This window comes from Ochotona princeps, chromosome 29 (genome assembly GCF_030435755.1).
Source record: "Ochotona princeps isolate mOchPri1 chromosome 29, mOchPri1.hap1, whole genome shotgun sequence".
Lineage (NCBI taxonomy): Eukaryota > Metazoa > Chordata > Mammalia > Lagomorpha > Ochotonidae > Ochotona > Ochotona princeps.
In genome coordinates this window covers 2871347-2889751 of record NC_080860.1, presented here as the reverse complement: position 1 = coordinate 2889751, position 18405 = coordinate 2871347, and the positions used below count along the sequence as shown (strand labels likewise).

The 18405-nt window shown below is 55.9% G+C and overlaps 1 protein-coding gene across 2 annotated transcripts in view; it reads right to left on the bottom strand.

Moving 5' to 3' along the window:
• The window catches only part of CCDC92 (coiled-coil domain containing 92), a 28805-nt gene extending 10447 nt beyond the window's left edge, over window positions 1-18358 (bottom strand). The window contains exon 1 of one of the 2 annotated variants that reach the window (XM_058656547.1): window positions 18200-18358. The gene's annotated coding sequence lies outside the window, so the exon portion shown is untranslated. Of the gene's footprint in view, window positions 1-2478; window positions 2698-18199 lie in introns of those variants that run through there. The other variant, XM_058656546.1, reaches the window with a different exon arrangement.
• Window positions 18359-18405: the final 47 nt, after the last annotated feature.

Below are 18405 nucleotides of genomic sequence, written 5' to 3'. Positions count from 1 at the left end.
CAAATATATATATATATATATATATATATATAGTGTATACATACACACACACACACACACACATATATAAAGGTATATAGGGGCCGGTGTTGTAGTGTCCAGTATATCTCATACAGGTGCTGGTCTGCATCTCAGCTGCCCACCTTTGACCCAGCTCCTTGCTCATGGCCTGGGAAGAACAGTGGAAGGTAAAAGAAGTACTTCAGCCCCTCTCAGCCCCGGGGGAAGACCAGAGGGAATTCCTGGTCCCAGCCCAGCTCAGCCCTAGCAGCTGAGGCCATCTGCGGGATAAACCAGCGCGTGGGAAATCTCAGCCGTTCCCCTCTGTATAATTTTCAAATAAGTAAATCTTCAGCAAAGGAAAAAACACTATATGTATAGCATCATCATGTTTTAAGATACACAGCCAACAGAAAAATCCTAGAAAGGAAATATGACGAAGTGTTAACAGCACGTGTGTCAGGGTGGGTTAAGGTGATTTCACTGAACAATTCTATTTTGGTACTACCTAAATCTCCTTTAAAGATAACATATAGGGCCCGGCGCCGTGGCCTAGCGGCTAAAGTCCTCGCCTTGAAAGCCCCGGGATCCCATATGGGCGCCGGTTCTAGTCCCGGCAGCTCCACTTCCCATCCAGCTCCCTGCTTGTGGCCTGGGAAAGCAGTCGAGGCCCAATGCATTGGGACACTGCACCCGCGTGGGAGACCCGGAAGAGGTTCCTGGTTCCCGGCTTTGGACTGGCGCTCATCGGCCCGTTGTGGCTCACTTGGGGAGTGAATCATCGGACGAAAGATCTTCCTCTCTGTTTCTCCTCCTCTGTGTATATCTGGCTGTAATAAAATGAATAAATCTTTAAAAAAAAAAAAACATATTACTTCATAGGCAGAAAAAATGCAAAGCAGATTTTCTTTAAAAACTAGCCATTATCCACTAACCAAGTGAGAACACGCTTTGGGAGCATGGCTGCAGGGTCATCTTGGACTGCTGGAAAAACGAATGGGACGGAAATGTTTACAAAAGCCACCACTTGCGCTCTCGAGACAAGCAGCAAATGGCCTGAGGCCCCAGGGCACACCCCCCATGCATGGCACACTCCTGTGGTTCTCCGGCATTGCTATCGTAACACAGGAGACCTAGCACGAGTGCTTTAGGCCCCAACAGGCCCCAAGAGCCACTCCCTGGCAGAACACTGAGGCTCCTGGACGTGATGGGAGGTCTGCGACCAGACACAGAAGTGTGCAGGGCCCGCAGGCAGGGCCGTGGCCACTGGAGCCTACAGCATGCAGCTCCTGGCTGGGTTTCCCTGAACCCTGATCACCTCAAATGGTGAGAGGTCTGTTCGGCTTCTGTTTAAAAGCCATCGTAAGTGTCTATGTGCTGACAACACGTCTCACGAGGAAAGCAACTGTACTTCAAACTGCTCACGGTGGGTCTCCACGGGGCTGCTGGGCCCAAGAGTGGCTGGGGCCATGAAGACCCAGGGCCCAGCACCCGTGCAGACCCCATCCTGGGCAGCGGAAATGTGGTTCCCATCTCCTGCCCCTTCAGGCAGGGCCATGGGGGCTGCTCAGGCCCTGCTCACTCTGCTCCCACGCTCCTCCTGTCCTTCTGGGGCAGCTCCCAGGGTGAAGATACTCCAGGGATCACCCAAATGACCCCATTTCAAAAGCTGCAGCTGAAAACACTGGTGACTGGACAGCAGGGCCCTTTGCCAAAGTGAGCCTTGAGCCAGAGACCTGAGAACTCGTCAGCTCCTACGGGCGGCCGTTCCTGCAGGAAGGGACGAGCTGGCTCTCTTACTCCTATAGGGGACAACTGTGAGTGCAGGTTCACACCATCTACTAGCTCATGACTGGATGTGGCGACCCCAACCACCACACATCCGTTCACACCAAGGAAAACAGCTACAGGTGTCACCTCCTCCAACCTGTGGATCGTGGTCTGAACTGCAGCTCCCAGGCCATGAAACCTCATTCACTTGCTTTAAAAATCTCCCTCAATGGCCTACCCCACGGCAGGACCTGCTCCCTCACTCCGTGGGTCGGCAGAATAATGCCCCACTGTAAGGGAGGAGAGGTACCCATCAGCTGACCCATATGCTCCAGCAAGGCCAGCCCAGTCTCACACGTGGTTTGCAAGAAGCTGACCAGACCAGAACCTGTTTAGCATCTGAGGCGTGGCACTCACGGAAGGACTCCAGTTTGTGAGCACCATCTTGTCATCTTGTAGATTGCGAGCTGTGTAACAAGGCACCCCGTCCCCACTGGCATCCAGCTCTACCCAGCAGGCCCACAGACAGCTGCAGTGCAGGGAGGCTGTCAGGAAAGCCTCCAGGCCCAGACGCGGAGTCGGTCACTGCAGGCCTCCCGAGCGTGAGCTGCAACGTTACCTGTCTTCATCACACGACTCTCTGGAATCATACAGCTAAAGTACTGACATTCTTCAAAGAGAAACCTATCCCTTCAGGAAGACAGTTACCATTCCCTAGGTCTTCACTCACGGCAGCCTTCTGTGAGCGGCCTTGGTGTGTCCTCCGGAGGCTGCCTGACCCTCCTGCTCCGCATCTGGGGAGGTGGTGGTCCCGATGTGGCGCCGTCTGTTCTCAAGCGTCTCCTCACATGGGCTGCCTGTGCTGTGCAGGTCAGGGGGGCACGCTGACAGGTGACACTTCAGACTGGCTCCCGAAACGTACCTTCTAAGTTCTTTCCTCTTTATTATGTCAGGGGACAGGAGAACTTCCAGAGTCAAACATTCTAGATCTTTAGGGAGGCGTCCATTGTGTTTGGGGAGGAGAAAAACTCCCCACACAGCCTCTACCCACCAAGACCCAGGGGCAACTGGGCAAAGCCAGAGGGAACCAGACGTGCCACTGCTGTACTTGCCATGGTGGAGCGAGGGAAGGGGTGACTGTCCGTTCCAGCACACAGGTAGACCTGCCACTGACCCGGCAGGAGCACACACCAGGAACGGAGGCAGAAACAAGCGGCCTTCAGAGACAAGACGCTACGTGAGCAGCTGGGAGAGGCTGGCCAGAGGAACTCCCTGCTCCATCCGACGCTCACCAGTCACGTCAAAGCACACAGGATGACCAGTGGCCCCTTCACTGTCCTTGTCCTCAGGAGGGGTCACCACCTGGCACCTATGTTCAGCCACTCTTCCCGGGTGCCCAGCTGGCCGGCTGCCCTCCTGCCCCTCCAGGGGCCACTCACAACCCTTGGTCATCATGCACTCGTTCTTTTGGGACCCATTCGATTCAGATTCCCTTACCACAAGTGGCTGCCCACAGCCACACTCAGGGAAGATTCCCACTAGAGTGCCTGGTCCTTAGGTCAGCTGTACTGATGTCTTCCAAGCAATCGGCTCCCCTCCGCCCGTGGGTCAGTCAGCACTCGTGTGCAGCATGAGCAGGTTGAGCGTGGCGGCCACTTCCCTTGTTGCTCAGAGGCTGAAGCAGCTCTCATCTCAGGGCAACAGCTGCTACGTAGAGCATCTCCCCAACCCCAATGCCCTTTGAGATGTGTCCACTGCACTTAACAGCAGGCACCACTGGACACAGGCTGGGTTCACTCATGGTGCCCACTGTGGGTAAAGGCAGCCTGGCAAGAAGGCACTCAGAGACACTTTCCAACCACAAGAAGCCTCAGAAAGCCTTGATGAATATCGCACCTGTGGCTGCACTGGCCAGCTGTCGGAGGGCCAGGCCTGAACCAGTCACTCTCAGAACAGCCGTGCATACAGGCACAAAGGTGGGGTGCTTTAAGGAGCCGAGGCCCTGCCTGACTTGCCAAGCACGGCAGGCAGTTGGGTGCAAGTCCACGTTCAAAGGCCCCAGGACTCCCCAATGTGCTCTTGAACTGCAGTTGCAGGGTTTGGATCCAGGGGGCTGGAGGGGCGGTCAGTGTCCACTGAGCCCTGGGCGTCATGACCAGTCATGGCAGATGTGACTGTGGGGAGCATGGTGGGGTGCTACTGCTGCCTGCTGCATGCTAGGGTCACCAGAGTGCTACCCCCCTTGCCTCACTGAATTCCCTCAACCCATGACAGGTACCTACTAGTTCCCCTCTTCGCAGAAGGGAAACTGAGGCACAGATGGCAGGGCTAACTGGCCTTGCCAGGCCACATGGAACCCTCCTGGCACTGTGGAGATGCCTCCTCTCGAGATGGGCACAAGGACCTGCACTGTCTGTCAGAAAGGCCTGCCCCTTGGTTCAGGACTTCTCCACTCTCAAAGCACTCACCGGGACCTGACCACTCAGGGCTGTGGCTCAGCAGAAGGCCGGCTGTGCAGAGGCAGGTTCCACTGTCACCTGAGAGCCATGGTGACACATGAGGAGCTGCGGAGCGACTGCCCCTTGTCCCAGGAGTCCCTCAGATACAATGAGATCTGTGGGCTCACAGTGGGGTGGGGTTGGGCCCCAGCTCTGCTCTCTCCCCAGGTGGCCTTGGCTGAGTCACCCTGAACTACCCGTGTCCCCCTTCCTTGCCTGTTAAGCGGTGCAATGATACCATTTCATCCAGGTGTGTGACAACTGGACGAGTTTATTCAAAGAGGTACTTTCTAACACAACTTGGTAACAACAGGACACTTGATTTCCTGCTGCCCTCTCGAGCGTCCGAGTGCATGGGGTCAGCTCACACTTGATGCTCTCCATCAACTGTCCACACAGCTGGGGACTGCCGCACTGGGCAGCTGCGTGAGCAGAACCCCCACCCCCAGGACTATAGCGTCACTGCTGCAATTTCTCTCCAACAGCTCCTCTGCCAAGGCCCCGCCCCGATGCGCTGCAGAACCACCCAGCCCTTCCGTTCTGCCACTGCTGTCATTATCCTGTGCCACACCATGTCTTCCTCGCAGCCAGCTGCAGTCAGGCCACCCCTCTTTCTCACTAGCACGTGCACCCCTCACGAGGGCAATTCTGTCCCAGCACCAAGTACAGAAGCCAAGGTTCTCTAACATGGACACTCAGTGGGGACCACTCTCGACCTGTCACCTGGCAGCACGTTCTGTGTTGCTAAGTCTACATGTGCTTCACTGTAATGATGATAAGGTGGGGAAGGACAACAGTAACTATGTAAGCCTTAAACTGGGTTAGTAAGACAGCTGTCAAATAGAAAGACTAAAAAATGCTCAAAGCTGGGCCCAGTGCAGTAGCCTAGTGGCTAAAGCCTTTTCCTTGCATGTGCTGGGATCCCATATGGGCGCTGGTTCTAATCCCAGTGGTCCCACTTCCCATCCAGCTCCCTGCCTGTGGCCTGGGAAAGCAGTCCAGGATGGCCCAAACTCTAGGGTTCCTGTACCTGCATGGGAGACGAGGAGGAAGCCTAGGCTCCTGGCTTCAAGTTGGCTCAACACCGGTCATTGCAGCCACTTGGGGAGTGAATCAGCGGATGGAAGACCTCTGTGTCTCCTCTCTGTGTATCTGTTTTTCAATAAAAATAAATGAATCTTAAAACACACACACACACACCCCTCAAAGCCACTCCGAAACTGAACCTTCACCTTTGCAAGAAGGACAGTGAGGGCATGCTCGGGACTCCTGTAGTCTATGACACACTGTACTGAGGGGCCCGGGCAGCAGGCTGGCAGGTAGCGACAAGCTGGGAGGCACTGAGCATCTCTGTCTTGGAGCCCTGAACCCTAACTCCACCCCCTGGCATAACTCAGCACACCCACTTTCCTGGGACGCACCTATGCCCCTGCCAGAGATGCCATGATGAATGTGCAGAGTTCTACACAGAGATGCCACATGAATACACGGACACCAGGCTACATGTGGGGACACCACGGTGAAAACATGGATGCCAGGCCACTCATGGGGACACCACGGTGAAAAATATGGACACCAGGCCACATGTGGGGACACCATGCAGAACACGCGGACATGAACCACATGTGGGAACACCTCGGTGAACACACGGACGTCAGGCCACATGTAGGGACACCTCGGAGAACACGCGGACACAAGACCACATGTGGAGACACCTCGGTGAACACACAGACGCCAGGCCACACATGGGGATACCTCAGTGAACACGTGGATGCCAGGCCACACGTGAGGACACCACAGTGAACACGCGGATGCCAGGCCACACGTGTGGACACTTCAGTGAACATGCAGACACCAAGCTACATGTGGGAACACAGTGGTGAACACACGGACACCAGGCCACAAGTGGGGACACCTCAGTGAACACACGGATGCCAGGCCACACATGGGGACACCTCGGTGAACACACAAATGCCAGGCCACACATGGGAACATCTCAGTGAACACAAGGACACCAGGCCACATGTGGGGACACCTCAGTGAACACAAGGACACCAGGCCACATGTGGGGACACCTCAGTGAACACAAGGACACCAGGCCACATGTGGGGACACCACAGTGAACACGCGGATGCCAGGCCATTCATGGGGACACCACAGTGAACACACAGACACCAAGCTACATGTGGGGACACCACACAGAACATGTGGACATGAGACCACATGTGGGGACACCTCGGTGAACATGCAGATACCAGGCCACATGTGGGGACACCACAGTGAACATGCAGATACCAGGCCACATGTGGGGACACCACAGTGAACATGTGGATGCCAGTCCACTCATAGGGACACCAAGCTGAACACGCAGACACCAGGCCACACGTGGGGACACCATGATGAACACAGACAGCAGGCCACATGTGGGAACATCATGGTGAAAACACGGATGCCAAGCCACATGTGGGGACACCACGCTGAACATGCAGATGCCAGGCCACACATGGGGACACCATGATGAACACAGACAGCAGGCCACACATGGGGACACCATGCTGAACACGCGGATGCCAGGCCACACGTGGGGACACCACATACGCTGAGCTCCCTGTGCAGACATGATGAAACTTGGCACAGATTATCACATGCAGGAAACCCTGTCCAAATGCCATCTCATTTGTACACTCATTAGGACGGCACACCCAGCTAACGAAGGGACCACTGAGCTACGGTTGGGTGCATTCCTCTCGTCATGGGCCGCCCACATTCAAGTCTGAATTTTCACTCTCTACCTCCTTCAATAAATCCCACTTCCACTCCCACACTTTACCCATGGTGCTGCTTTGTATTCTTTTCTCATGCAGAGGTGTGAATCCCAGAATAACGCAGCTGGGACCCCAAATCCCCACAGCAGGATCTTACAGTGCAGCGTATGGGTGCTGGGGAAATGTGTCTGTTTTGAGCCAACTGTACAAATATGTCATGCGCCAACTGTACCGATTCTAAGTGCACATATGAGGCACTCGCCAGTGGGGAGATACGGCCACATCAGAATAAGCTGTGGCTGTCACCTTCTGGGTATCAAAAACTCGGATACTGAGGCCACACTAGTGCTGGGCCGTGACAAAGCTTTGCCTGGGCTGCGCTGTGACCAAATGACACAAGCACGGCCAAGGCAGTTCTCCTCTCACTGCAGTGCTGCCCACGGACCCCACAGCCTGCGGACCAATGCAATCACCAAGAGGCTCCTAGTATGAATTCTGCTTTTCATTTTATCCTTTGGAGTTTACTGGCCTGTTGCCACAGACAGCACACCCTTTTTAAAGACACACCTGAACATTAGCAATCAAGTGAGCAGGTTTCTAAAGTGACACTGGGTACCCAATCCATGCTGCAATGTATCTGGGGACACAGCCTCAGCTAGGAAGAAAACCTCCAATGCCTGGAAGGCGGAGCCAGGCAAGCTCCTCCTGCTCCCGAGTGACAGTGCAGACCCCTGCAAAGCAGTGACTCCCCTCTGCAGAGAGACACATGCAGCAGCTACCAGATGCCGAGGAAGGACTGTGGGGACAGACACCTAACTCTGCACAGGTTACATCGGGAGAGCTGGGACGGCTGAGGCAGGAAGTGGGAAATGCCAAATTTTTACGTGGAAGCAAAACCCCTCCCTGAGGGAGGCCAGTGTGGCAGGAGGGTAAACAGCGGGAGGGGAGGAGGTACAGGCATGGGGTCACCTCCCGGAAGACTGGGGCTGGCGTGGGGCCTCGGGTTCCACCGCCCCAAGGAGCTCACTCCTCCTACCATGTTCATCAGCACCCACGCTCAGGATGGGTGACGGCCCTGCTCACTCCACTGGGGCCCACAGTCCAAGCGTCTGGCCATGCTACGGTCTGCATGAAGTACCGGCTGCTGCCCACTCAGCTGCAGGTGTCCAGGCCCTGCAGACAGAGCACCCTCCGACCCTCTACTGCAAAGCCAGGGGCCCTGAGGTCTGCTTTCCTGCCGGGTGCCCACTGAGCCCAGGGCTTATTCTCATTGCCGGAGAAAAACGAAACAAAACAAAAACCCCAAATCAGGGAGAAAGCCTTACCTGCTCAGGAAATAGCTCTCTGTGCTTGTGTGGATGGCCAACAAACCCGCCCACTGTGCCCAGCGGTGCCCGGAGAGTACTTCATGCCAGTACCTCAGACCCCAGGTTTCAGCGACCTGCTGGGCCTTTCACATCCACCTGACCACACCTTTCCTCACAGCACAGAGGCTCGAGGTCGGGCCTGGCAGTGAGACAGGCTCAGACACACGTGCTGCCCGTGTGCTAGTTTAGCTCAGGCCTTGCCTGGGTGTTGTGGGGAGAGAGGCGAGCAGGGGGACGGCACTGTGTAGAGTGGCAAGGACAAGACTGTCCCTGGGGGAACACTCAGGGTTGCTGCAGCCAGCAGGGGTGTCCAGGCTTGAGGGGGTCCCCCCCAGCAGAGCACCAGCGTTCAGTGTAGCTGTGGGTCAGAACCCAGCTAACCTGAAGCAAGTCTTCTTTCCCTTTTGGCTAGAGCTCCACTCTGTTCTGCTTGGGGTTCCTAGGGTCAAGTGAGGGGTGGCGCTCTAGGGAGGGACAAGCCCTGGCTACACACAGCTTCCTTCCCATAGCACAGAGTGCCTGACCAAGCAGGAGGCCACAGTCAGCTGAAAGACCACTTGGATGGCTGCCTCTCCCCATCTTACACTCCTGGTGAGGCCAGTGTGCGGCAGGCGAGTGGCAGCTGGACACACAGGCGTGCAGCTGGCCCTGCTGCGTGCGCTCCCCATGCTGGACTGGAGCACAGGCTGTGCTTGCTCGTTTCTTTGGCTTCTGAGAAAACGGCTGTGGACATGCACCGAGCTGCCTAAAAATGTAAACTGTCCCCCACTTTCTGATGCCATGAGGTGGTGAACCGAAGCTGAGAACCAGCACACAACAGGGAGCCCAGCATCACCAGCAGAGGTGGCCAGTTTCTAGAGACGGGCTGCCCACGGTGCGCGGCTCCCACGGGAGTACCCTGACCCAACGCAAGCCACACAGCTCCGTGACAGGAGATACGTAAGCTGTTAAAATGCCTCCAATGGAAAGAAATGTCTGTTTTTAAGGAAATCAGTCAACCTGTAAACCTTACTAGGGTCTTAACAGACTCTCAAGAAATCTAGGCAATCATGCCAAAACACCCAATAATACTGTGGCACCGGTAGTGCCAGCACCTCAAGGGCAGGGTCCCAGCCAGTGGCTCCATGGGCACCAGGAAACCCTGTCCACAGAAAGCTGTGGATGTAAACTCTGCAATTCGCACAATAATGCTGTTGATCAGTGTTGAGATGGTAAACATTAAGACAGATTTCTACATGGGAAAGGTCTTAATTGGACTGAAAGCAGTTCCTCAGGCTTTCAATGCAAGTTTAGGGATAAAGTGTAAAGCCCCAGGTACAGAGCAAAAGCGATTCACTTTAACCTTTCAGTGTGCTTCTATGCTATGGACAAGAATGAAGGTCTCAAACAGCACAGAATACACTAGCAACCGAGCTCCAAGGTGCTTTAGATCCCTGTGAACTTGGGGTATAAAAAGAAGTGATGCCACTCTCTGGGGGTGAGCAAATGTATGACGGCCCGTTCCTTCAGTGAGGGCCTGGCACAATAGCATGGTGGCTAAATCTTGCCTTGAACACCCAGGATCACATATAAATGCATTCATGTCCTGACTGTTCCCCTTCCCATCCAGCTCCCTGCTTGTGGCCTGGGAAAGCAGTGGAGAACGGCCCAGGACCTGGGGACCCTGCACCTGTGTAGGAGACCCAGAAGAAGCTCCGAGCTCCTGGCTTCAGATTAACTCAGCTTTGGCTGTTGAGGCCAGCTGGGGAGTGAACCAGCAGGCAGAAGAACTTCGTCTCTCCTTCGCTCCGTAAATCTGCCTTTCTAATAAAAATAAATAAATCTTGAAATTTAAAAAAAAAAAAGAAGGGCGCTTCCAGTGAGTACTGTGGGGGTATGCAGTGTGGGGCAATGTGAAACAGCCCGGCTGCAGCCAGGCGCTGTGCAAGAACGTGGAATGCACCCACACATAGGGGGAGCAGCCCATGCACAGCTGAGCCCGCGCCAAGGCTCCAGGGCAGGGGGCCTCCCGGTTCCTCGGTGCCCACAGCCCAGGCCGGAGACCCCCAGCACTGCCGCTCCAGAACAGGAAACTGCACAGGCATACAACTCGGGAAACACATACCTTTAGAAACTGCTTTTTTTTTTTTTTTTAAGATTTATTTGTTCTTATTGGAAAGGCAGATATAGAGAGGAGGAGAGAGAGAGAAGATCTTCCATCTGATGGTTCACTCCCCAAGCAGCCGCAACGACTGAAGCTGAGCCAATCTGGAGTCCGGAGCCTCTTCCGGGTCTCCCACGCGGGTGCAGGGTCCCAAGGCTTTGGGCCGTCCTCAACTGCTTTCTCAGGCCACAAGCAGGGAGCTGGATGGGAAGTGGGGCTGCCGGGATTAGAACTGGCACCCATATGGGATCCTGGCATGTGCAAGGTGAGGACTTTAACCTCTATGCTATCACACCGGGCCCTAGAAACTGCTTTTTACACATCTCAGATACTGCTTTGGAGAGCACTCTGTCGCCTCAATGAGTACTCTGTCCCCTCAGCTCAGTACTCTGCCCCTCATCTGAGAACTTGGCCCCCTCAGCTGAGTACTCTGCCTCCCAGCTGAGTACTTTCCCACTCAGCTGAGTACTCTGCCCTCTCAGCTGAGTACTCTGCCCCCTCAGCTGAGTACTCTCCCTCTCAGCTGAGTACTTTCCCCCTCATCTAAGTACTCCGCCCCGCTGAGTACTCTGTCTCCTCAGCTGAGTACTTTCCCCCTCATCTAAGTACTCCGCCCCGCTGAGTACTCTGCCCCCTCAGCTGAGTACTCTGGCCCTTCAGGTAAGGCATGTGCACATGCACATTTCTAACAATTCTTATTCTTATCCTCCAGTGAAAACGACTAAAATCCGTAATTCTCTGTAGACTGGAATTGGGGCAACTGGTCTATAATCTCTACTACTGGGGCCTGGCGCAGTAGTCTAGTGGCTAAAGTCCTCGTCTTGCATGCATTGGAATCCCATATGGGCACTGGTTCAAGTCCCAGCTGCTCCACTTCCCTTCTAGCTCCCTGCTTGTGGCCTGGGAAAGCAGTCAAGAACGGCCCAAAGCCTTGGGACCCTGCACCTGCGTGGGAGACCCAGAAGAGGCTCTGGGCTCCTGACTTCAGATCAGCTCAGTTCCAGCTGTTGCAGCCACTTGGGGAGTGAATCGGTGGATGTGAGCTCTCTGCCTCTTCTCTCTGTAAATCTGCCTTTCCAATTAAAATAAATAAATCTTACAAAAATAATAATATTTACTATGTAAAGACTAGTAAAAAAAATTAAAATTCACACAGATAAACAGTACCTTGCCACCTGCCACTCCCCATGGATTCTCTGCCAGGTGCCTCTGAGTACCAAATATGTTGGAATGTTCGCAACCACACTTTCTCGTTCATAGGCAATATGTTGCATTTGCAAGGGCATTAAAACCAAGGGCAGGCCTGGAGCATATGGGGGACACGGCAGCTCCCAGAAAAGCTGGTCTATGGGGGCGCTCTGTTCCCTACAAAGATGGAGTGGCACAGCCAAGCTCTCACTGGACACCCTTCTGAGACTTGGCCGGCTCCCAGGGAAACCTTCCCACGCTGTCCCTGCCCTAGATCAGCTCTCACAGGGCCACAGGGCCTCTTGAGGCTGTCTCAGCTCATCCACGGTGCTGGCCAGGCAGCCCCTTGGTGGTCTAAGAGGACTCTGCTGCCTTCGCCTCTTGCTCCAGTGTATGGTGGTTTGACACACACAGTGGGAACCAGGCCAGGAAGCAGCAGATGGAGGTGGTGGGGCACGCCAGCTGGCTGTCCCTCCAGGGCGAAGCAGGCAGCCTGCCCATCCCAGGGCAGGGGACACCTAAGACACGCTCAGCCTGGTTTTAGTCAAAGGCAGCCACGATTTTCACTGACTGCATTGCAGTGTCCGTGTGCATGCAAAGGCTGACGACTGACTGTCACAAAGTCTTGTGCAGGGTCTGCAGCGTGAGCATGTCTGTGTCAGGAGCTCACGTCAGAGCACGCTGTCAATCAAGCTCCAAAGGCCCACCTGCAGCAAGGCCCCTGCTGGCCCAGAGGACAGACGAAGTAAAACTCCATCAAGGAGTGGAGAACCACCACCCGGAAAGGACCGTGCACACTGCAATGGCAGGTGCCCACCTCACACACACCAAGCCGGGGGCCTCCCTTGAATGCCCAGCAGAGCCAAGACTTCCCAACTCCAAGGTCGGAGCACAGCCGGCTTCTCAGAAGGCAAGCACCACGCCCCACGCCCAGGTGGAGAGGCCCCTACGACCAAGTGCAGGGACCCTCCAGGTCTGCCGGCTGTTCATGGGCCGAGAGCCACAGCTCTGGGGAAGCCCAGCTTCACTCTCAGGCGTGGGGATGGCTTGTGTGCCCCCCACCTCAGCCTCAGCCCCGAGGCGGGGGCTGCACAGGAAGATCCTGCAGCACTGAGACCACCTGCAGAGGCCCCCCAACTCAACCTTGGCTGCCAGTGAGCTCTGGAGGCACTCAGTGGTCCCCTAAAACTGCCGACTCCCTTCCGGACCATGCCCGGGACAGCTCTCATTTGCCTGCACGGCACTCACTGGCCTTCCTCTTAGCCTTCCAGCCCTGAGCTCTAGCCTCATTCAGCTTGGAACAGGATCCTAACACCACGGTCTTCTGCTCCTGACAAACTCTGTTGGAAATGCATCTGATGGAAAATCCCCCAGCACGTGGCACCTGTCCCACAGGAGCAGGCAGAGGAGGGACGCAGCGTTTCTCCCCAACCAGACACTGCTGCCTCGCCTGGTGTCCCCTAGGGACCAGAGCTCACCACCAGCCAAGCCCCTCAGGGCCGAAGCCATTGCTTTACGCCACTGGAGCTCTTGGAGCTGATCGTGGGGAGGGACCAGAATGATCACTACTGAAGATGACGGCGGACCACCCTAGTTACACACGTGCTGACAGAAATGCAAGCTTACACACTGCGACCTGTGCCTTCATCTTTCTTACCAATGTGGGACACTTAGCTGGGTCAGAGTGGCTCAGTGAGGGAGAACCACCAGGGCTGGCAGGTGTGAGAGGCCTGGCCCGAGTCTCACTTTCTATACCACTGGCCCACCTGTGCAAGAATTAGACTGGAAGCCACTGGAGACCAATGGCGATGCATGGATGGTTACACCAGGACAGAGATGTAACTTCATCCCGGGGAACTCGTGCATGCCCTGTGTGACCTCAAAGGTGGAACTTTCAGAGTCAAGTGGCATGGCCGATTGTGTGAAAGGCGCTGTTGTACCACAGATCGCTTCGGGGGCTGCTGGGGTGCAGAACACCTCATCCTCCACCAGACTGCACGGTGGAGTCCTGGCTGCTCCAGTCCCAGCCCAGCTCCCTGCTCGGGGCCCGGTCACCCAGGGGAGACAGTGTGAAGTTCCTGGCTCTTGGCTTCGACCTGGCACAAATTTAGCTGTTGTGACCATTTTGGGAGTGAAACAGAAGATGAAAGATTAACTTTCTCTTTTCAATATATGAATAAATCTCAAGTGAAGTCAGCCCTGTGACTACTGGGAATGATGATTTCCAGGCAGCAGCCATGCACAGTGTGATCTAGAGAACAGGCTCAGAAGGAAATCTGCGACACACCGCTCTTCAGCAGGAAGGGTCCAGAGGTGCTCAACGACGGACTCCTGGGTCCCCAGAGGGACAGTGTGTGGAAGCAGAGAGCTGCACGCTGCAGGCCCTGCACCCTGAACCCTGGGTCCTGGGCCCTGAGCTCTGCACCCTGAACCCTGGGTCCTGGGCCCTGAGCTCTACACCCTGAACCCTGGGTCCCGGGCCCTGAGCTCTGCACTCTGAACCCTGGGTCCCGGACCCTGAGCTCTGCACTCTGAACCCTGGGTCCCGGACCCTGAGCTCTACACCCTGAACCCTGGGTCCCGGGCCCTGAGCTCTGCACCCTGAACCCTGGGTCCCTGGGCCCTGGGCTCTATACCCTGCACCACTGACACTGCACCCTGGGCCATGGGCCCTGTACCCTGGACACAGCCCTGGGCCCTGTACTCTGTGCCCTGCTCTCTGCCTGACGCTGCACAATGGCGGCTCGCTGCGCAGTCTGAAACACATCCCTTTCCTCCTAGGGACTGGATGCTTCTGGCTTCCTATTAGTATGGGATAACGCTCTGAGCCCTAGCCTTTGCTCACTTTACTCCACTGAGTTTCAGTCTGCATATCAACACATGTTTCTCCATGATGTCCTTTAAGACATGCAGAGGCTGTGGCTTGTAGCTTTCTGATGTAACCTCAGCTCTAACAAGGCTGATTCCTGCTGGCAACCTGACTTGGTGTATCTGCTGGCCTGGTAAATGTATTTAAAGTAACATGCGTGATTTTCCTATTGATTAAATTCCTCCCAGGTTTCCTTATTGTATCTTCTGGCTGGCCAGAAAACTCAGGGGTTCTTCTTCTCTCCTGTCATGGTTGTGGAATAAATACACGCTGTGTCCCCGTTCAAACACGGACAGTCCCTGTCCCTTCACTTCTCATAGGAATTCCGAGCAGTAATCAGGACAAAGGACAGGGGAGCTGTTTTTAAACATCAAATACATACACACATCACCTCAGAATTGTGATTTCCTGACTTGTTCCTAAATTCGAAGTCAGACCCTGGTTTAGCTCCCCTGGCCTTGGTACCACCTTGCTCCACGTGCCATGGGCACTCCGGCTGACAGGAGAGGGCTCTGTCCCAACCCAGTGACCCCCTATCTTGCTGCTGAGCTGGGGGTCGGGGAGCATCCCCTCTGCTGTGCGGGCTGGGTCAGGCGCCTGAGGCTGAGGTCAGCACCATGCCCAGGGCAGGCTGGCTGGCACACATGAAGCCCATCTTCAAACCCAGAGCTCCAATTCCTTCCATCTTGAAACTCTACACCTCAAGCCATATCTTTGGCTGCCAGAATGTATTTAAAAACCACACAGACATACTGGGGAGAAAAAAATCAATGCCACTTACTGTGGGTGGATCCGACTGGACTTTCTGCTGTGAAACTTGAGTAATGTTTGAGTAATGAAATAAAGAAGCTAAAGTGCACAGCTAGCACAGGAATCACCTCTGGGTCAGTATCTTTAACAATATTTGCTGCTAAGGACAAAAAAAAAAAAAAAAGATGTATGTTCCCAACCTGCTGACTCAGAGGGAGGGCTGCCATCACCCCATTTTTGACAGACTCCTGTGCTTGATGCCCTAGAAAAGATCGTTTTCCACCTGATTACAAGTTCACTGCAGAAAAAGAAAAGTCAATGGGAGAAAGATAAATCACAACTAACACGACTCAAAGCCCACACGGTGAGAGGTGCTTTGCCAGGCCATGGCAATGGGACTGGAGCCACCTCTGATGGCCAGCCGGCCCAAGCCGGGGAAAACCTGCCCAGGCTGGACGCAGGGCTCAGGACAGACGGCTGCGCCACCACTGCAGAAACCAGCATAAGAAATGAGGCCCACAGGGCCAGGAGGGAAAGGCGCAAAGCCCCAAGCCCAGCTGGACCCCTCGAAGGCAACTCCCCACCCTGTGACTTCCTGCAGCCGCTCACAGTCAGTCGCGGGGTCAGCCCTGGATGAGGAAGCAGGCCCCTCTCGTGGTCGCTGGACGGTCTAACCCCGGACAACTTCACACCTCGAGCAGCGTGATGTCGGCCTCTGCCTGGGTCTCCCGGACTCCCTGCCCTCAGAACAGTCGTGCCAAGTGCCGCAGCCCTGCCACGCCCTCCCATCACCCAGCTGCTCCCTTCGCGGCCCAAGCCTGAGCCCAGCGCTGTGCCATGACACAGGCGCGACCCAGGCGGGCTGCGGCCCCGCTGAGGCAGGTACAGGCGGCGCCCAGTCACGGCCGTCGTGGAGATCCGCGCGTCCGTGGGTACACAATGTGCCCATTATGTAGCAGGGCTATTTACGGCAGACCTCGTTCCAGACAGAAGGAAGAACAGACCCAGGTCACTTCGTAACTGGCCCTTAAAGGCAGACACGGCCACTACCACCAGGAGCGCTACAAACATCCCAGCTGGCGATGACTTCACAATCAGTTTATCCAGTTCACAGCAGAAAAGAGTTAAGAACCCAAGACAAATGACTCAAGTAAAAGGATTCATCTACTTTCAAGAAAAAAGTTAATAAAAGTATCTAATTCTTAAAAAAAAGCCTGTTTCTTACACTGCCGTGTTGAAACACAACAATAAACATGAAATAAATGGATGACCTTTCAGAAACGTCTAAACTTCCTGAGTAATCACACAATGACACAGGAGTAATTATTTTAAGGGTTCTCAGTTGGTGTCTGCAGGGAGGGGCTTGAGGAAGCACACGCAGGCTGCTAGCAGGAAAAATGCTGCAAGTAGTTCCAATCCTCCAATAACACAATCTTCTTATTGCATTGCCACAGACTTTTGAAGCTCCTGCCTATACGCACACACACATATATATGTACACACAAAATCACATTATAAAGCTTTCTTTCAAACATATCTGGAAAATTCACCCAAAAGAAATATATTTCAAGTCAATTTGGGGAGTAAAAATTAAAAAAAAAAAACCCTCACTGTACATACAGCTTTTTTGTCTACAACGACGAGCAAACGCAGAGAAGACACACAGAGAGCCACTGAAACAAAACACAGCGCTCATGAAGCACCTCTGAAATCCCAAAGTTTAAACTTGGCAGTGCAAGCTGGACGCTCTCACAGGCCCCGGCAGGCTGGCAGGTACTTTGCCCTCACCTCAGCAGCGGCCGGGCTGCACCTGGGGGTTACGGACCCCGCATCAGCCAGGGGGGTCAGAGACCCCGCATCAGCCAGGGGGGTTAGAGACCCCGCATCAGCCCAGGGGGGTTAGCGACCCCGCATCAGCCAGGGGGGTTAGAGACCCCGCATCAGCCCAGGGGGGTTAGAGACCCCGCATCAGCCCAGGGGGGTTAGAGACCCCGCATCAGCCCAGGGGGGTTAGAGACCCCGCATCAGCCCACAGGGGGTTAGAGACCCCGCATCAGCCCACAGGGGGTTAGAGACCCCACCTCACTCCAGGGGTTAGAGACCCCACCTCAGCCCAGGGGTTACAGACCCCACCTCAGCCCAGGGGGTTAGAGACCCCACCTCAGCCCAGGGGGTTGGAGACCCCACCTCAGCCCACAGGGGGTTGGAGACCCCACCTCAGCCCACAGGGGGTTAGAGACCCCCACTTCAGCCCACAGGGGGTTAGAGACCCCACCTCAGCCCACAGGGGGTTACAGACCCCACTTCAGCCCACAGGGGGTTAGAGACTCCACTTCAGCCCAGGGGTTGGAGACCCCACCTCAGCCCAGGGGGTTACAGACCCCACCTCAGCCCACAGGGGGTTAGAGACCCCACCTCAGCCCAGGGGGTTACAGACCCCACCTCAGCCCACAGGGGGTTAGAGACCCCCACTTCAGCCCACAGGGGGTTAGAGACTCCACCTCAGCCCACAGGGGGTTAGAGACCCCACCTCAGCCCAGGGGTTAGAGACCCCACCTCAGCCCAGGGGGCTACAGACCCCGCCAGCCCAGCCCGGGAGACCACCTGCGGGCCCGGGTCTCCGCCTGGCCGCCCGCGGGCTCCGGTCGCAGGGCACACCCCCGCCGCACCTGCAATGCGGCTCCAGGCGGGCGGCCGCGGCCTCTCCTGCCGCACCGGGCGCACCCTGGACGCGAGCCCCCCGGGGTGCTGTCGGGGCGCCCAGCCAGCCCAGCCCGCGGCGCGCGGGGAGAGGGCTTCGCGGTCGGTTCTCGGCGCCGCCAGGTGAGCGCGGCTGGGACTCGCCTCACCTGCGGGCGCGGCCGTGGCGGCGAGTCCTTCAGGCGGTCCTCCCGCAGCCCATGGGCGGGGCGGGCAGGCCCCGGCCGGGCGGCCCAGCGAGGTCAGCGGGCGCCGCCCGCTCCCAGCATCTCGCCGGCGCCCAGCGAGCGCTCGCCGCGGTGCAGCCTGGGAGGCGGCGGGCCGTGAGGGGCGAGGGCCGGCGGGCGCGGGACGC